General features: G+C 49.0%; 1 pseudogene; it reads right to left on the bottom strand.

The window, feature by feature from the left end:
* Positions 1 to 2948, bottom strand: LOC144180675 (uncharacterized; annotated as a pseudogene).
* Positions 2949 to 10425: the final 7477 nt, after the last annotated feature.

Genomic DNA, 10425 nt, shown 5'->3' with positions numbered 1-10425 from the left:
TCACGGGTTGGCGTGGCAACAAGTTGTGTGAGATTAAATGACAATATGTAATCGCTTAAAAGGTCATTCCTAGCTGTTCCTGTACTCAGACATTCCCAATTTACATCGGGCAGATTGAAGTCCCCAGCCATGATTACTGCGCCACCGGTCACATGGTTGTGCATGTAGTCATATAAAGATTCCAGATATGCCATTTGCGCATGCGGGGGTCTGTATACCGCACCTATGGATACAGTGACACCATTTAGGGAAACCTTACACCAGACCGCTTCGACGTCTGGAACATCTGGCATGACTGTAAAACTTATGCCTTGTCGTACGACAATGGCAACGCCCCCACCTCTGTGCTCTCTATCTTTGCGAACAATCACGTAGTTTGGTGGAACAATTTCGCGGTCCAATATTTCTTTGTGCAACCAAGTTTCTGTGATAGTGACGATGTCTGGCTGATTCGCGATCAAAATGGCCTCAAACTGGTCGGCTTTGTTCACAAGACTTCGCGCATTAACGTTAAGCAACGTCAGTGGCGTCGGCTTCTGGTGACCCGACCTTCCGTAAGCGGACGATTTTCGTTTTTTGACAGAGCAACAAGATCACCGCGATTGTTGTCCCAGCCGTAGAGTTTCCCCATTAATGCTCACTTTATCATGAACCAGCATCACCTTTTCACCTTTTTCTCGATTTTCTTTTGTTCTATCCCAGAGTTTCTTCCTAACATCTCGCATGGTACGGGAGAAGTCGTCACTAATTGAGTAACCGGAACCTTTCAGTTTTGAGGAGTTTTTGAATATTTTCGTTTTGTCCTGGTTATTCGAGAATTTCAAAATAATAGGCCTGATCTTATTAACATCTTCAGTAGACTGTTTTCCTAGGCGTTGAATCTTTTCTATATCACCGGTATTTACTTTTAGTATACCCTCAAATATATTCTTCGATACTACACTTAGCAATGTTTCTGGGGACTCGTTTGACTTCTCCTCTACGCCATAAATGATGAGGTAGACCTACGGCTCCTGTTTTCCAGTTCATCAAGTTTTTTGTGACGGCTTGAAGGTTGTCCTCTAGACTAGCTATTTTTTTCACGCAGTCTGAGACGTGTTTTTCAAAACCGCTAATCTTTTCCAGTTTTTTGTCTATCGCGCTTAGCCTTTGGTTGGTTTGTGCTTTTCCGGTTTTTATTTCTAGAATATCAGCAGCGATATCGCTAAGTTGCTTGGCAAGCGTCTCCAAGTCAGGACCAGGGTTTTCTTCAACATCCCCTCCCAAAAGCAAAAGGAACCTCAAGGAAACAATCACACACTGAAACATTTCATACAGTGACCGTGGGCACGGCAGCATAACAAGGCAACGGTTGCTACTTCTAAAACATTTTCCGTAACTCTTCCTCACCTGAATGAAGAAGAGAAATGGGTTGGACGACTGCATCTTGGCGTTGCCGCCGTGCCCACTGCCAGGAGGTCGCTGAAGATCTTTTATACTGTTGTCCCACGGTGGTACTGCCCATGCGCTTAACCGCCCACCAGACGACACAGTAGCGCCGCCAGGCATGCAGAAATGATCCGTGAACGTCATCGTTGCTGAGAGTCCTTCAGGATCCGTTGCTGCGCGGAAGCGCGTCGTGGACAGCTGGCATTGCGCACATAGCGCCGGTGATTCGCTTGATACGGACAGCAATCCAAGCAGGGCCTGAATGAAGAAGAGAAATGGGTTGGACGACTGCATCCTGGCGTTGCCGCCGTGCCCACTGCCAGGAGGTCGCTGAAGATCTTCTTTTATACTGTTGTCCAACGGTGGTACTGCCCATGCGCTTAACCGCCCACCCGACGACACAGTAGCGCCGCCAGGCATGCAGAAATGATCCGTGAACGTCATCGTTGCTGAGAGTCCTTCAGGATCCGTTGCTGCGCGGAAGCGCGTCGTGGACAGCTGGCATTGCGCACATAGCGCCGGTGATTCGCTTGATACGGACAGCAATCCAAGCAGGGCCTGAATGAAGAAGAGAAATGGGTTGGACGACTGCATCTTGGCGTTGCCGCCGTGCCCACATTTAGATTTAATTGTATCTTGGTGTGATAAATCACTAATGCCATTAAACCTGACTAAGTGTAAAATGATGTCATTCACCCGAAAAATGAGCCCAGAAAAATTTACCCGTAGCATAAAGTCTGTTCCCATTAGCCCTACACTATCATACAAATACCTCGTAGTGCATCTGTCATCGTCGCTATCAATGTCAACCCATATTCAAATCATCTGTTCAGAAGCTTCACGCACTCTCGGATACCTGCGCCGCAACCTAAAATTAACCTCGCCAGACATTAAAAAGATAGCTTATGAAACTTACGTACGACGGAAACTAGAATATGCTTGCGCAATTTCGCACCCCTCACAAACATATCTAACTAACGATTTAGAAAGGATTCAGAACCGCGCTGCCCGTTTTATTTGCTCCCAACAATATCAGCGTTACCGCACTAAAAAGAATCATTGAAACTGCCGTCACTTGAATCTCGTCGTATCATTCCTCGATTGTGTCGAATGCATGCTTTCTATTATCACCCTCAATCACGGCACGTCCTCCTACAACCATCACACGGAACTTCATCCCGCATAAACTACAGTCACCCTATCGCACCAATAAATGGACACACCTCTGGAATGATTACTTCCTGCTTTCCCAATGGGATAACACTGTGGCACAAACTACCTGATAATATAGTAACGTGCAATAATCGGCATTTTTTTCGCAGTAAACTAAGATGTCACATGTCGCAATCTAACTGAAAGTGGTGTTTTCCCTGCCAATGTTCAAATACTTTTTAACTACTGTAAAACTGTTGTCACTTTTCTGTAGAAGCTTAACCTTTGTACCTTTACTTTTTATTTGCATTTGCTAATATTTACGTTTTGCTTTGCATATTGTACCTTTTTTATCATTGTTCTCTGAATGTTTACGCTTGGAACCCTTTGAGTTTTGTTGAGTTCATCATACCCTGTACGCCCCCCCCCCCCTCATGTAATGCCTTCGGGCCTTTAAGGTGGAATAAATGAATGAATGAGTTGAGGAGTTTCCTCTAATGTTGAGGGTGACTAGTTAGTTTCAGCGATGCTGCGCGGCAATACCCACAAGGTAATATGCATTTGAAAGTGAGCAGCGTGCGGTAATGTAGGTTTTCACACATTCCCCGGTAAACTAGCGAACAATCAGCGTTCTGCTGACGTCATCGATTCCATAGATCGGTACTACTTAGTGCACTGTACACGGAACTAGAAATGATAGGATAAGATTTAGTCGTAGCCTTACAATACACGCAGTATCTTGAATTGGCTATTACAATTATGCTGCTGAAAATGCCAATCATGTATCTTGGACCGCCTAAATCCTTATATCGTCATTTATTACGCAAAATGCGGGTGTGACACATATATTGTATGGGAAGCGAGTCGAAAGCAGCTTCCCAAACCACACAGCAAGGTAGATGGCTGGTGTGTGTGCACGCGGTGGGGTGGGGGGCCCGAGAGTGTCCGCTTCACAGTGACGTTCTTAGGCTCGAAAAACCAAACCTACCCGCCGCGGTGGCTCAGTGGCTAAGGCGTTGCGCTGCTGAGCACGAGGTCGCGGGTTCGATTCCCGGCCGCGGCGGCCGCTTTTCTGATGGAGGCGAAAAGCAAAAACGCCCGTGTGTACGAGATTTCGGCGCACGTTAAAGATCCCCAGGTGGTCAAAATTAATCCGGAGCCCTCCACTACGGCGCGCCTCATCGCCTGCGTTGCGTCGGCGCGTTAAACCCTACAATCAATCAATCAAAACCAAACCTAAGCGGCGCCACAGCCGTCAGGCATTCCTTGCATCAACGGCGGGCACTACGTGGGTGGGAGCTGTGCGAGCGAAGCCACGAAAGGGACCAAACAAACAACGCTGATGCAATAACTAACGCTGATGCGATATCCGTCGATGCCGCGTGGTCAGTCATGCCGCGTAAAAACGCGCGTCACATTGTGGAAAGTCACGTCTAGTGTAATAGAAAGATGAGAATGAAAAGGAGACTGTCGCGCTCAAGGTCTACTACTTGTCTCCCTCTCCGTATTTGTTGCCACTGCTTGAGGACGAATCGACCTGTTCCTTCGAAAGGGCGGTCGCGATACTCGCCAGTTTTAGCAGGTTTAGCTGACCCTGCACCCCGGTCCGCTCCGGTCCGATAGCAAGCGGTAGCGCCAGTGAGCATGTGTGGCGCGCTTGGCCGGGGTTGCGCTGAGCGGTCCGCCAGTACCGGAACGGATGTCCAACAGCTAAAACTCTACTACGAGCATGCACCAATGCGCCCAACTGAGGGGCCTTTTGTGCTCGGGCTCCAAGTAATTTATTTAGTTATTTATTTATTTCATTCATCATCAGCCTCATGAGCCCTCGCATTGTGCACAGTTGGCTTTTAAGTGCGAATGCACTTTATAAGCGACCCCGATCCTTCCGCCGTCCGCATAGCAACAGCTGCGGGTGCGCGCGCTTTTCGTCTTCCTTAGCAACGGGGGGAGATGGGCGCGCGCTGCCTGGCCGCTGACATGGCACATACCCACGTGGGAGATTGGCCAGGAATAAGTGCGAATGCACTTCTTAAGCGAGCCTGAATCGTCCGCCGGGGAGGTGGGGGCAAGTGCGAATGCACTTTATAAGCGACCCCGAACCTTCCGCCGTCCGCATTGCTCCTCCTCCTCTCCCCTAGCAACGGCGCGAGGAGCGGACAGGAGCGTCCGTAGCAACGGCGCAGCGACGTCACACCCCACGTGACTGCGCGCGCTCCGCCACCTCACCGCGGTTTGCGCGGGCGCGCGCCACTCCTCGCACCGCTCTCCGAATGCAACCGAATGCGCGCAACCGAATGGAAGCAACAACGCAACCGAATGCGAGCACTGCACGCGTCGTTGAAGATACCGCAGCGGTTGAAGACAAGGCAGTGCGGCGAAGGGCCCGTGAAGCCGAGCGCAAGCGGGCGAAGCGGGCTGCGGATCCCGAACTCCGCGCTCGGGAGGCCGAAGGGAAACGTAAGCGGCGCATCGCCTGCGGTGATGAAGGCCGGCAGCGAGACGCCGAACGAAAGCGTGCGAAGCGAGCCGAGGACCCCGAAGGTGTTCTGGCCCGGGAGCGCGCGGCGCGTGAGCGTGTGCGGGCCCTCGAATTCGATCGGCCGGACGCGCGCTTCAAGCGAGACTTCCTGGACCGCAGCTTCGGCAACAGCTGCGCCGTGTGCGCCGTGTGCGACCCCGTGCATTCGCACTTAACCATGTTCACCCTCGGGGAAATGCCTGGGAGTTTTTTCTGCGTTGCGTTTTCGTTACATCACCGAAATCACTAAGGCCAATAAAGGTTTGCTTTAACAAAACACCCCTTATGCCCCTTTCTTGCTGCCACACCGCACTCAGGTCGCAAGATTGCTGCCCTACGCAACGGCCAACGCCAACACCCCAAGCGTGCCACCCTGCTGCGTTTATTGGTTTGCTTGAAAAGGACGCACACATGGACAGTGTGAATATCTGACACGTGTTATCCGGAGAAGTCATTCGTGGATAAGCCGCTGGCAAAGATGCAAGTTATATCGGAGCCTTCAACGGCCGTTTTTCTGATGTGGACGAAGAATTACAAGCGTCTATGTTTACATATTTTGGCGCTCATTTAACTTTCTGACGGTAAAAAAATTCTGTGCCGCCATGCAATATACGGTCGTATATTACATGGCGGCATAGCTCCGGAGCAGCAAACGCGCCAGTATTTTTTTTTTTTAGAAAATGGTTTACGCTGAAAAAAAAAAGTAACATCACTTTGTTTTGGGCTAGTTTACGCACAGATAATGGACGAGTAATAGCTACTCTATTTCGCTGGCTTCAGCCATGGAATACAAATGTTCTATAGACGTTCCCTTTTTTGTCCCACCTTTTCCATAAACAAGCTTGTTCCAACTTTGAAGGCCGTGAGCGCCGTAGCGCGTGGCATAATAGTTGGTTTCTCAGAACGCGTCGAGAGGACAAAGATGTACCGGCCATTTCTCGTCTTACGATGGCGGCAGAAATTGGTTACAAGCCACTCTAGTATGCACCGGCCGTGACAGCTAAGAAGGTCATATTTTCTGTTGTGTAGCCACAAAGCCACTGAGATAGTGCAACATGTTCTGTGGCCTGCAATAAAGAACAATCCCGGCTTCAATATGAGAGTTTGAGGAAAATCCAAGAGCGGCTTTTTATAGAGGCCTTCAATGTAGGACATAATTGCAAGGGAATAACATTTTAGTTATTATTATACCCAAAAAAGTTGTAACCAGAATGAAAAATTACGGCGTAATGATACTGAAAAAGTGAACTCGTTAGCTTGTTTATATAAAAATAATCTGCACAAAATCAGAGAATTGTCTAGTAATGCGTAGCATTCTAATGACGGTGTGTGTGTGTGCATTGTGAGTTTTCTACAACCACATATACCTATGTGTAGCCGAACCCGCTGCACTATTTTATTGTTTTTTGAAGTTTTCTTTCCTTCCTTCTCTGGAACCAGGAAAATGTACATCACTATAGCGCTTAAGTGCCTATACCTTGCTACTCCCGTATTTCTCCTCATACCCAAGGCGTGGTGGCGGGTTGGCCCGTTTTCGCTATTCTTTCGTAATCGGGAGGCACCTCGGGAGCCCTGGGGAGCCACCTTTTGAGTAGCGCTCACTTTCTGCCCGATAAGTTCGCGAAAAGGCACCCTTGCAGCATAAGTTCAATTCTTGAAACGTGTCGAGAGGCCGAAAAGTGTCTTGAGGCAAAAGTGACACTTAAGATAGGTTTGTGCATACGGGGGTTAGTCTTTACGAGGTTACATCACTCATCAAATAACTCGTTTGTTGGCGCTCTTTGCGCTTATTGGCCTTGCGCCCGTAAACATCAACCACCGTCATCCAAACGAACAGACAAGCCCAGAAAGCCCCCAGAAAGAAACAAAAGCCATGAAAGACAACACACGAACATACACAAACACTCGTTATTTTTAAATTTAGATAATAGGAACAGAAAACATTGTTCAATGGAACTGCTGAGGTCTCCTTAAAACCCCTGATGATATGTATGAGATGCTGCATGGTAATCAGGGGTGTCTAAGAAACACGTCAATTCCAAATAAACTTCTTAAATGCGTACATGGCGTGCAGAGAGGGCAGGGACGGCTGGACATACTCTTCGGGCGGTGTGGGCATTGTCGTCTGGAAATCGTTAGAATGCCACCCTGTCAATTTGAACGCTGTCCTTCAGGCTGTAGCAATCCGCACAAAATATTTAATAAGTCACTGCTCCCTCTAACTATAAATACGTATGCTCCCTCTACACATCTCCTGACTTCCAGCTCATGATCTGATTTTGAGGGCCTTGTAGATCAGCTCCCCGAGCCCCTTCATTCTTAAACACGGCCTGAATGCCCGTAACTCGCTTTGGGGTTCTTCTCTCACGGATGTGTGAGGTCGCCTTATCGAGAAATTCCTATCATCTTCGTGAGCATGCCTATTCAACAAGAACAAGCCTACATACCATAATCCAAGACACAACACTTATTCACACCCTCGCTTGGCTATTGGCTCTGCAGTACTTTTTCCATGTCTTTTGTGGGATGTTGGTACTAATCCATATGGTAGTGACGACTTACCAACCACACAACATACGGAGGTAAGGGACCTAACGGTTGCCGTTCCCATAGCAAGTTTAACAAATCAAGGGCAAGCTGGAGTACATTCATCATCATCATCATCAGCAGCAGCATATCTACGCCCACTGCAGGGCAAATGCCTCTCCCATTATTCTCGAATTGCCTCGGTCCTGTGCCAAGTGTGACCAATTTATCCCCACAAACTTCTTAATCTCATCTGCCCATCTAACTTTCTGCCGCCCCATGCAACGCTTGCCTTCTCTAGGGATCCACTCTGTTACCCTTCATGACCAGCGGTTATCTTGTCTTCGCATTACATGCCCTGCCCACGTCCATTTCTTCTTCTTAATCTCTACTAATATGTCCTTAACACGTGTTTGTTCCCTGACCCACTCCGCTCTCTTCTTATCCCTTAATGTTACACCTATCATTTTCCGCTCCATTGCCCGCTGAGTCGTTCTCAATTTAAGTTGAACCCTCTTAGTGAGCCTCCAAGTTTCTGCCCCGTAGGTGAGTACCGGTAAGATGCAGCTGTCATACACTTTCTTCTTCAGCGACAATGGTAGGCTGCTATTCATTATCTGAGAATGTCTGCTATATGCACCCCACCCCATTCTTATCCTTTTAATTATCTCGGCCTCATGGTTGGGATCTGGGGTCACAACTTGGCCTAAGTAGATATATTCGCTTACCACTTCCACTGCATCGTCACCTATCTCAAACCGCTGCGCTGTCCCGAGGAAAGCAGATCATTAAAGCCCGATAATTTCTCGCGATTTTTGATTATGAAAGGCCTTGACAAGTCAAAGCCCTTCACCTCCCAGTCTGTCTTTTTTATTTCAAAGTTTTTTGAAAGCCTTATCGGTAAGTCGTACAAGGCTAAGAAACTCACAACGGGAGATGTCCCGATTGAAGTAGAAAACAAACTGCAATCCTGTATCCTCCTCAAGGAAACCCGCATGGCAGATGTTATCAAGATCACGCCTTATCGAAGCCTTAAAGCTGCAGGCATCACTTCTGATCGGTATCTAATAAGTGAGACCGAAGCCGATCTGCTGGAGGGTTTCGTGATGAGTGCGTGACGGCAGTGAGGTGAATAACCATAATCCGAAACGACGAAATAATAGCAACCAATATTAGCAACCAAACACATACTCTTGGCGTTAGACCACTCAACACTTCCCGAGTCGGTTAAAACAGGTATTATGAGGTCTGCGGTCCGACCCTACGTGCCAAACCCACGCCGCTACTCAAGTGGCAGCGGTTTGAGCACGGCACAACCTCTTGCCGTGGCAAATTGACGTGTGCAAAATTTGGGGCGCAAGATCACCCCACCGACAATTCGTAATACCCGAGCTTCACTTCTCCGAACTGCCATGGACCGCACGCTGCCTACTCCAGGAGTTGTGAAAAGTTTTAACAAGAAAAGCAGATCATTACCTTGAAGGTCAACGAGAATACCGCCTTCCCCGAGGCGCGAAAGAGGTTCGCCTCTTTTCCTCTGGGGAAGTACGCCGACGCAGCTCGCCGGGGGGCGGAGCGTCGTGTAGTTTCTGCGGGGACTCAGTACTGCGAGTCGTACCTGGTCCCGCCGCCCCCCCCCCCCCCCACCCCCCCCCCCCTAGGTATCTTCAGGCACCAACAACTTGCCACCACTCCGCAGGGCAGCCCGTAGCGGTTGGGGTGGCAACAAAGCACCGAAGTGACCGCTCCTCCCGTCTCTGCTTCCCCGGTTTTCAGTACACCTGCGGGCACCGTGGAGATAAAAGTGGAGGCACGCACCTTCAGCGGCTCTCACCCCCGCCGCACCGCCTGCTCCACTCATGGCACTCCCAACGCCCGCGGCGGTGACGGCTGAAAGGAAAGGCACCAGCACGGGTGCACGTCTAGGGGGTCCGGTCCGCCGGATAACCCCCCCCCCCCCCCACGTCTGATGGGGAGATAGATGTAGGGCCTTTCCTGTCTGCTTCGCAGCGCAAGGAGCGGATCCCTGCATGCAAACCTTCATAAAGGCAGAAAAAAACCGTCCCAGCGCTCCAGCCACGATAAACGATGCATAAACAACACACTCCAGTAGCTCGACTTCGTAATGGGAAGAGAAAACATAACCCAAAGGAAATGCAGAGGCCTAAAAAATCTTGATGATGTCTGTGTCTTTTTGCGTTCCAATAAGCCAAGCGTGGTGTGTCTCCCAGAAACCCCAGGCACACAAATTGCTTTAATTATTACATGGTATTTAGGAAGGACGACTTGGCGCGCCTTCCTCACTTCCATCAACTCATACACATACACACACAAAGTCTGGACACGAATACGAAAACTAAAAGGACAGCACACACACAGCCTGCCCCTTGTAAGTACTACAGGCGACAGACTCGTAGACCAGGCTAACACACTCGCACAACACTTCCAACACGTGTGCGGTTCAGCACACTACAGAAACACTTTCATGCAACACAAAACATCTGCAGAAAGGAAGCCCTTAGGTGACAAGAACACGTCAAAATCTGCGTACAACTCTGAATTCACACTTCTTGAGCTGAAGGTTGCTCTTGCCACTTGTAAGCCTTCAGCGCCAGGGGCAGACAGCATACATCCCTCCTGAAAGGTTCCGTATATACAGAAATATGGGAATACCGAGTACTTTCCTAGAATGACACCAAGGCGCAACAAAACAGGGAATATTTTTTAGAAACACACGTGAACAAAATAGTGCATACTTATCCAAAAAATTGACACCGATTTTATGTCTGTAAGTTTAC

The sequence above is a fragment of the Haemaphysalis longicornis genome, unplaced genomic scaffold, assembly GCF_048455015.1.
Source record: "Haemaphysalis longicornis isolate Haplotype H1 unplaced genomic scaffold, Haemaphysalis longicornis Haplotype H1 scaffold_4, whole genome shotgun sequence".
Taxonomy (NCBI): Eukaryota; Metazoa; Arthropoda; class Arachnida; order Ixodida; family Ixodidae; genus Haemaphysalis; species Haemaphysalis longicornis.
Note: the sequence above shows the minus strand (reverse complement) of the source record. Positions and strands in the feature narration are given on the sequence as shown.